The sequence below is a fragment of the Acomys russatus genome, chromosome 2, assembly GCF_903995435.1.
Source record: "Acomys russatus chromosome 2, mAcoRus1.1, whole genome shotgun sequence".
Taxonomy (NCBI): Eukaryota; Metazoa; Chordata; class Mammalia; order Rodentia; family Muridae; genus Acomys; species Acomys russatus.
In genome coordinates, this window is record NC_067138.1 from 31326361 (window position 1) to 31336060 (window position 9700).

General features: G+C 38.1%; 1 pseudogene; it reads right to left on the reverse strand.

Annotated features, from left to right (window-relative positions):
• Positions 1-6725: 6725 nt before the first annotated feature.
• Positions 6726-6849, reverse strand: LOC127207978 (uncharacterized; annotated as a pseudogene).
• Between the last annotated feature and the right edge of the window lie 2851 nt (positions 6850-9700).

Consider the following 9700-nt stretch of genomic DNA (forward strand, 5'->3'; position numbering starts at 1 on the left):
CCCACAATTTCTCTTTTCTCTGCAGGCCTTCTGTCCTCCCTCCCCCATACCCAAGTCTGATCTCTACTCTTACATCTCTCTGCGCTTCCTCGTCCACCTTATTCCCTCTCTTCAACCACTACCACTGTCTATTCTATTTCTCCTTCTGAGTGATATTTAAACATCCTCCCTTTTGTCCTCCTTGTTATTTATCTTCTTTGGGTCTGTGCATTGTAGTATGTTTATCATGTACTATATAGCTAAAGTTTAGTTATAAGTGAGTACATAACATGTCTGTCTTTCTGGGTCTGGGTTACCTCACTCAGGATGATCTTTTCCAGTTCCATCCATTTGCCTGCAAATTTCAAGATTTCCTTGTTTTTATTATCTGAGTAGTATTCTAAGGTGTAAATGTACCACAGTTTCTTTATTCATTCTATGGTTGAAGGACAAATAGGTCGTTTCCAGATTCTGGCTATTACGAGTAAAGCTGTCATGAACATAGTTGAACAAATATCCTTGTTGTACGGTGAGGCATCTTTTGGGTATATATCCAGGAGTGGTATAGATGGGTCTTGCCAATTTTCTGAGAAAATTCTAGATTGATTTCCAAAGTTTTGTACAGTTTGCACTCCCACCAGCAATAGAGGAGTATTCCCCTTCCTCCACATGTTTGCCGGCATGTGCTGTCACTTGAGATTTTGATCTTTGCCATGCTGTTAGGTGTAAGATGGAATTTCAGAGTCGTTTTGATTTGCATTTCCCTGATGACTAAGGACATTGAGCATTTCTTTAAGTGCTTCTTGGTCATTTAACATTCCTCTGTTGAGAATTCTGTTTAGCTCTGTGCCCCATTTTTTAACTGGGTTATTTTGTTTGTTGAGGCTTAGTTTTTTGATTTCCTTATGTATTTTGGATATTAACCCTTTGTTGGACATAGGATTGATGAAGATCTTTTCTCAATATTTAGGCTGCTGTTTCATTCTATTGCCAGTGTCCTTTGCCTTACAGATGCTTTTCAGTTTCATGAGGTCCCATTTATCAATTATTGATTTTAGAGCCTGAACTATTGGTGTTCTGTTCAGGAAGTTGTCTCTTGTGCCAATGAGTTCAAGGCTTTTCCCCATTTTTGCTTCTAATTGTTTTAGTGTTTCTCTTTTTATGTTGAGTTCTTCAGTCCATTTGGAGTTTAGTTTTGTGTAGGATGACAAATAGGGATCTATGCAGTTGGACCTGCATAATTTGCTGAAGATTATTTTTTCCATTGTATGATTTTGGGTCCTTTGTCAAACATCAAGTGTCCATAGGTTTAAGTGTTTATTTCAGGGTCTTCAATTCAATTCCATTAATCAGACAGTCTATTTCTATGCCAGTACCATGCAGTTCTTACTACAATTGCTCTGTAGTATAGCTTGAAGTCAGAGATGTAGATACCTGCAGAAGTTCTTTTCTTTTATAGGATTGCTTTAATTATGCTGTTTTTTTTTTAAACCATATGAAGTTTAGAGGTGTTATTTCAAGGTCTGTAAAGAATTGTTTTGGTATTTTGATAGTGATTACCTTGAATCTCTAGATAGCTTTTTGTAAGATGACCATTTTCCTATGTTGAATCTCCTGATACATGAGCATGGGAAAGCTTTCCATCTTCTTACATCTTCTTCATTTTCTTTCTTTAGAGACTTGAAGTTCTTGTCATACAGGTCTTTGAATTGCTTGGTTAGTGATACACCAAGATACTTTATATTATTTGTGGCTATTGTAAAGGGCATAGTTTCCATAATTTCGTTCTTTGCCCATTTGTTTTTGGATACAGGAGGACAACTGATTTTTAAGAATTGATCTTGTATCCAGCCACTTTGCTGAAATTGTTTATCAGCTGTAAGAATTCTCTAGTGGAATTTTTGTGCTCACTTATGCATACTAACATAATATCTGAGACTAGTGATACTTTGACTTCTTTCTTTCCAATTTGTATTCTCTTGATCTCTTTTAGTTGTCTTATTGCTCTAACTAGAACTTCAAATACTTTATTGAAGATATATGAAGATAGTGGAAAGCCTTTTCTTGTACCTGATTTTAGTGGGATTGCTTTGTGTTTATCTATTTAATTTGATGTTGTATATCAGCTTGCTGCATATATCCTTTATTATGTTTAGGTATGTACCTTGTATCCCTTATGTCTCCGAGACTTTTATTATGAAGGGGTGTTGGATTTTGCCAAAGATTTTTTTCAACATTGCACAAGGTGATCATGTGACATTTTTCTTTCATTTTGTTTATATTGTGGGCTATATAGATGGATTTTCATATATTGAACCATCCCTCCATCCATGAAATGAAGCATACTTGATCATGGTCAATGAAGTATTTGATGTTTTCTTAGATTCTGTTTGCAAATATTTTATTCAGTATTTTTGCATCAATTCTCATAAGGGAAATTTGTCTGAAATTCTCTTTCTTTGTTGAGTATTTGTGTGGTTTAGATGTCAGGGTGACTGTTGCTTCATAGAATGAGTTTCACAATGTTCCTTCTGTTTCTATGTTGTGAAATAGTTTTTGAGGAGTATCAGAATTAGCTCTTCTTTGAATGTCTGGCAGATTTCTATGCTAAAACTGCCTGGTCCTGGGCCTTGTTTTGGTTGGGAGACTTTTGATGACTACTTCTATTTCCTTAGGGGCCATAGGACTGTTTAAGCTATTTATTCAATTTTGATTTAATTTTGGTAAGTGAAATCTATCAAGAACTGTTTTCCTTTTTCTTTTTTTTCATTTTCTTTAGATTATACAATTTTGTGGAATACAGGGTTTTGAAGTAAGACCTAATGATTCTTTGGATTATTTTCTCAAAGAATCAGGTCTTGGTTTCATTGATTAATTTTATGGTTCTCTTTGTCTCTAATTTATTGATTTCAGTCCCAAGTTTGATCATTTCTGTTGTCACTCCTCGTGGGTATTTTTGCTTCTTTTTGTTCTAGAGCTTTTAGGTGTGCTGTTAAGTTGTTAGCATGGGACCTCTCCACTTTCTTTATGAAGGTACTTAGTGTTATGAACTTTCCTCTTAGCACTGCTTTCATTGTGTCCCAGAAGTTTGGGTATGTTGTGCCTTCAGTTTCATTGAATCTCAGAAAGTCTTTAATTTCTTTCTTTATTTCATCCTGACCCAATGGTCATTGAATATGGAGTTGTTCAGTTTCTATGAGATTGTAGGCTTTTTGTTGTTTCTGTTGCTGTTGAGCTCCAGCACTAATTCATGGTAGTCTGGTAAGATACAAGGAGTTATTTCAATCTGCTTGTAGCTATTGAAGCTTGCTTTGTGATCAAGTATATGATTAATTTTGGAGAAGGTTCCATGAGGTGCTGAGAAGGCATATTCTTTTGTGTTTGGGTGAAATCTTCTGTAGATATATGTTAGGGACACTTGATTCATGATGTCTGTTTATGTCATTATTTCTCTATTTAGTTTTTTTTTTTTTTAATGTCTGTCCATTGATTATAGTGCATCGTTGAAGTCTCCCACTATTACTGTGTGGGGTTAGATGTGTGATTTAAGCTTTAGTAATGTTTCTTTCACAAATTTGTCTGCCCTAGTGTTGGGGGGCAGAATTGAAATATTGTTTTGGTGTATTTTTCCTTTGATGAATATGAAGTGTCTTTCCCATCTCTTTTGCTTTATTTAGGATGAAACTCTATTTTAGTAGATATTAGAATGTCTACTCCAGCTTGCTTCTTTGGTCTGTTTTCTTGGAAAAACTTTTTTCAGCCCTTTGTTGAAATATATTGCTGAGGTGTGTTTCTTTTTCTTTTCTTTTCTTTTCTTCCCCCCCCCCCCCCACAGGCAGGTGTTTTAATTTTATTAATTTATTCAGATTACAACTCAGTTGTTATCCCCTCACTTGTATCCTCTCATTCCTCCCTCCCTCCTGCTTTCACCCTATGAGGTGTGTTTCTATGCAGCAGAATGAGTCCTGTTTTTGCATGTAGTCCTGTTAGCCTGTCTCTTTTTATTGGGGAGTTGAGGCCATTGATGTTGAAAGATATTAATGACCAGTGGTTGTTAATTCCTGTTATTTTGTTGTGGTAGTGGTAGTGTGTGTGTGTGTTTCCCCTTTTTTGGTTTTGATGATCTGGGTTTATTTATTTCCTGTGTTTTACTGTATGTAGTTAGCCTCCTTAAGTTGGAGTTTTTCTTCTAGTGTCTTCTGTAAGGATGGACTTGTGGATAGGTACCGTTTAAATTTGTTTTGGATGAGGAATATCTAGGTTTATCCCTTTATGGGATAATTAAAATTAAAAATTAGGCTGGGTATAGTCGTTGGGGCTAACATCTGTAGTCTCTTAATGTCTGAAAGATATATGCCTAGGCCCTTCTGGCTTTTAGAGTTTCTTTTGAGATGTCAGGTATAATTCTGATAGGTTTGCCTTTATATGTATTTGTATTTTTCCCTTACAGCTTTTAATATTCTTTTTTTTGTTCTGTACATTTAGTGTTTTCATTATTATGTGGTGGAAGGATTTTCTTTTTTTGGTCTAGTCTATTTGGTATCCTGTAAGCTTCTTGTAAGTTTATAGGCATCACTTTTTTAGGTTGAGGAAATTTTCTTGTATGATTTTGTTGAAAATATTTTCTGGGCCTTGGAGCTGGGAGTCTTCTATTTCTATTACTCTTAAGTTTGTTCTTTTCATAGTGCTCCAGATTTCTTGAATGTTCTGTGTCAGGAACTCTTTAGATTTAACATTTTCTTTAATTGATATATCTATTTCTTCAACTGTATCTTCTACACCTGAGATTCTCTCATCCATATCTTGTATTCTGTTAGTGGTACTTGTGTCTGCAGTTCCTGTTCTCTTCCCAAGGTTTTCCATCTCCAGTACTGACTCAGATTGTGTTTTACTTATTGCTTTTATTTCCATTTTTAGGTCTTGGAACAGTTTTATTCATTTCCTTCTTCTGTTTGATTGTATTTTCCTATTTTTTTTTTAAGGGATTTCCTTTTCTATTTTAAGGCCTCTATTATTTTCATAGCCTTAAATCTAAGATTGTTTTCCTGCATTTCAGGGGTGATAGTATCTCCATCCTTGTTATGGTAGAATAGCTGTTTTTATGGTGGTGTCATATGGCTCTGGGTTTTGTTGCTTGTGTGCTTCTGTTGATCTGTAGCCATCTGGTTGTCTCTGGTATTAGCAGGCCTGGTGGTCCCTGATGGTCAAGCAGTTCTGGAGTAGGCAGAGAAAGCTCTATGCTGAATATTTCTTAGGCCACACAAACCTCCTCAGGATGGTAGTTGAACATCGTGCATCAGAGCTCAAGTTCAGCTCATCTCTTCTGGCCTCATCTCAGGTAGGTCAGGCAGATCAGGAGTCAGGAGTGTAGAGAGCTCTAAGCTGAATGTTGCCGGCAGGGGTCAGGGTGGGGGATGGGATTCCCCCACAGACTTCCTTGGGATGGCAGACAATGAGTTCTGTGTTCTCTATACAGCTTACCTTTCTGCTGGCTGTGTCCAGGTACTCTTATTTTCTATTAGCCATAAACCTGTAGCCTGTGTGGGCACTGCTGGCTTTTCAGTGTTGAGGAGCATTCCCAGTCTATATTTGTAGCTCAGGAAATACTCATTGAATAAACGAACATGCTTAAGTTGGGAAAATATTGCTTTTGGGTCAGGACTTCTCTCATTATTAGTTTGTTTCAATGCCTAGACAGAGTTGTTTAAAAAATAATTCAGTGACTTCATTTGATCTACATGAGATATTGCCTTTAGGTCAGATAAGCCAGCTCACTTTATTCTGGAGTTTTGGCACTTCTGAGAACAAACCAAGATGCTTCAAGGTCTGTGGACAAACCACTGAAAGGAGCCAGTGCTCACATGTTTCCCATGTATTCACTGTTAAAGCTTACTTGCCTGAGCTCACACAGTTAAGCCTCTCCACAGGCAACACATTTCTTGCTCTTTACAAAAGAAGCTTCTCCCTCTGAATGCTGATTGTCACATTGCCTGGAGCATACACACCCAGGTGACAATCAATTCCACCATCCACATAGGGGCATTCTTGAGAGTGAAATAACCAGCTTAGGACAGTATAATATAGACAAGGTGATCCAGAGATGGCATTGTTACAGATGCTTTCTGATTTTACCAGCTTCAAAAACATATGATGCTAAGCAATTGGTCATCAGGAAATTGAAAAATATATTGGTATTTTTTGTTCATTTTTTTATTTTTTCAAGACAGGTTTCTTTGTGTGACCTTGGCTGCCTGGACTTACTTTGTAGACCAGGATGATCTCAAACTCACAGAGACCTGCCTGTCTCTGCCTCCCTAGTGCTGGGATTACATGTGTGTGCCCCTGCTCCCAGCTTAAAAGCATTCTTAAAAAATTATTATTACTATTTTAACATTTTATTGGTTCTTTGTGAATTTTACGTCACGAACCCCAATCCTACTCATCTCCCCCTCTGCTCATACCTGCCTTCCACATGTGCAAAATCACCCCAACAGAGAAAAAGCAATCTTTGAATTGGCCCAGCCTAACATCTACCCTATCTATGAACTGCTGGAAAGCATGAAGGGGCCAGTTCTACAGATCCAAAACTACAGGATCTCCATGACACAGGGCAACAGCAGGATATCTGAGAGGAGCCCCAGTGAGGTTCCAGGACCGATAGAGCAGCAGAAGCCAGAGTCTTCTATTCATTGCAAGGAACATTTTCTTGAAACAAATATTGACAAAATGTATACTGTGGAACACACTGTGACATACTACAGCTTCATACATGCACAAAACGCTGAGCACAGACATAGCCTCTCTCCTTTCTGCTGCCTACTGATGTGCATGGGACACAGCAGCTGCTCCTGCAATGCCTCTAAGGCCAGGTAAACGCAGCTTTACAGATGTGGTTAGGTGAGTATTTCTAAAGAGCTAAAGGTCTCTAGAACCCATCTTCTTGGAAGAAATGGCATATCCCTTGGGTCAGGTTTGGTTGTAATTATGTTTCCTTGTGCACCAGGGATTGTATTACACCAAGAAACTGTTACCCTCAATCTATACTGTGTTTAATTTTGTTAGGAATAAACTGTCTGCCATCAGACTATTTAGAAGTTTTTTTTTTTTTTTTTTTTTTTTTTAATGTTTTGGAAGCTTTTATCCTAAGAAATGACAAATATATAAATGTTTGAAGAGATATACTAACTCGATTTAAACATCACAGAATATATTTAAATTAATTAAAACATTACACAACATATAAATTTATCAAAGCACTCCCTGCTATGTTTAACAAGTCAATTTTTACATTTTTTTTGATGATCTTTTTTTTATTAATTTATTCTTGTTACATCTCAATGTTTATCCCATCCCTTGTATCCTCCCATTCCTCCCCCCCCCCATTTTCCCATTATTCCCCTCCCCTATGACTGTTCCTGAGGGGGATTACGTCCCCCTATATATTCTCATAGGGTATCAAGTCTCTTCTTGGCTACTTGCTGTCCTTCCTCTGAGTGCCACCAGGTCTCCCCCTCCAGGGGACATGGTCAAATGTGAGGCACCAGAGTACGTGAGAAAGTCGTATCACACTCTCCACTCAACTGTGGAGAATATTCTGACCATTGGCTAGATCTGGGAAGGGGTTTAAAGTTTACCTCCTGTATTGTCCTTGGCTGGTGCCTTAGTTTGAGCGGGACCCCTGGGCCCAAATCTGCCTATCATATTGTTCTACTTGTAGATTTCTAGGACCCTCTGGATCCTTTTATTTTGCTGTTCTCCCATGCGTCTCTCATTTAGAGTCCCAATAGGATGCCTTCCCTTCTGTCCCATTTTCCTGGTAAGTGAAGGCTTTCGTGGGACATGCCCCTTGGGCTAGTATGCAGATATAAGTGAGTATATACCATTTGATTCTTTCTGCTTCTGGGTTAACTCACTCATTATGATCATTTCTAGCTCAATCCATTTATCCACAAATTTCTGGAATTCCTTGTTTTTAATAGCTGAATAGTATTCCATAGTGTATATGTACCACAGTTTCTTTATCTACTCTTCTACTGAGGGACACTTAGGCTGTTTCCATGTTCTGGCTATTATGAATAAGGCTGCTATGAACATGGTTGAGCAAATTTTCTTGTTGTGTGCTGGAGCATCTTCTGGGTATATTCCAAGGAGTGGAATAGCTGGGTCTTGAGGAAGCCCTATTCCCATTTTTCTGAGATAGCACCAGATAGATTTCCAAAGTGGCTGTACTAGTTTGCATTCCCACCAGCAATGAAGGAGTGTTCCTCTCTCCCCACATCCTCGCCAGCATGTGGTGTCGCTTGAGTTTTTGATCTTAGCCATTCTGATGGGTGTAAGATGGAATCTCAGAGTTGTTTTGATTTGCATTTCCCTGATGACTAAGGAGGTTGAGCATTTCTTTAAGTGTTTCTCAGCCATTTGATACTCCTCTGTTGAGAATTCTCTGTTTAGTTCCAAGCCCCATTTCTCAATTGGGTTATTCGGTTTGGTGGTGTTTAATTTCTTGAGTTCTTTATATGTTTTGGATATTAGACCTTTGTCAAATGTAGGGTTGGTGAAGATCTTTTCCCAGTCTGTAGGCTGCCGCTTTGTTCTCTTGACAGTGTCTCCTGCCTTACAGAAGCTTCTCAGCCTCATGAGGTCCCATTTATTAATGGTTGACATTAAGGCCTGGGCCGTTGGTGTTCTGTTCAGGAAGTTGTCTCCTGTGCCAATATGTTCCAGGCTCTTTCCCACTTTTTCTTCTAAGTGGCTTAGTGTCTCTGGTTTTATGTTGAGGTCTTTAATCCACTTGGATTTGAGTTTTGTGCAAGGTGACAAATATGGGTCCAGTTTCATTTTTTTACACATAGACCTCCAGTTAGACCAGCACCATTTGTTGAAGATGCTATCCTTTTTCCATTGAATGGATTTGGCTTCTTTGTCAAAAATCAAGTGACAATATGTGTGTGGATTCATATCTGGGTCTTCGATTCGATTCCACTGATCAACCAGCCTGTTGCTGTGCCAGTACCATGCTGTTTTAAGTACTATTGCTTTATAGTACAGTTTGAGATCAGGTATGGAGATTCCTCCGGAGCACCTTTTATTGTACAAGATTGTTTTAGCTATTCTGGGTTTTTTGTTTTTCCATATGAAGTTCAGAATTGAACTTTCAATGTCTTTAAAAAATTGTGTAGTTATTTTGATAGGGATTGCATTGAATCTGTAGATTGCTTTTGGTAGGATGGCCATTTTTACTATGTTAATTCTCCCGATCCATGAGCAAGGAAGATCACGCCATCTTCTCAGGTCATCTTCAATCTCTTTCTTCAGAGTTTTGAAATTTTTTTCATACAAGTCCTTCACTTGCTTAGTTAGGGTAACTCCTAGATATTTTATATTGCTTGTGGCTAATGTGAAGGGTGTGGTTTTCCTAATTTCTTCCTCTGCAAGCTTGTCATTTGTGTATAGGAAGGCTACAGACTTTTTTGAGTTAATTTTGTATCCAGCCAATTTGCTGAAGGTGTTTATCAGCTTTAGGAGTTCTCTGGTGGAGTTTTGAGGGTCACTTATGTACACTATCATATCATCTGCAAAGAGGGATAATTTGACTTCCTTCTTTCCCATTTGGATACCCTTGATCTCCTTTTGTTGTCTTATTGCTCTGGCTAGAACTTCGAGTACTATATTGAAGAGATATGGAGAGAGTGGGCAGCCTTGCCTTGTTCCCGATTTGAGA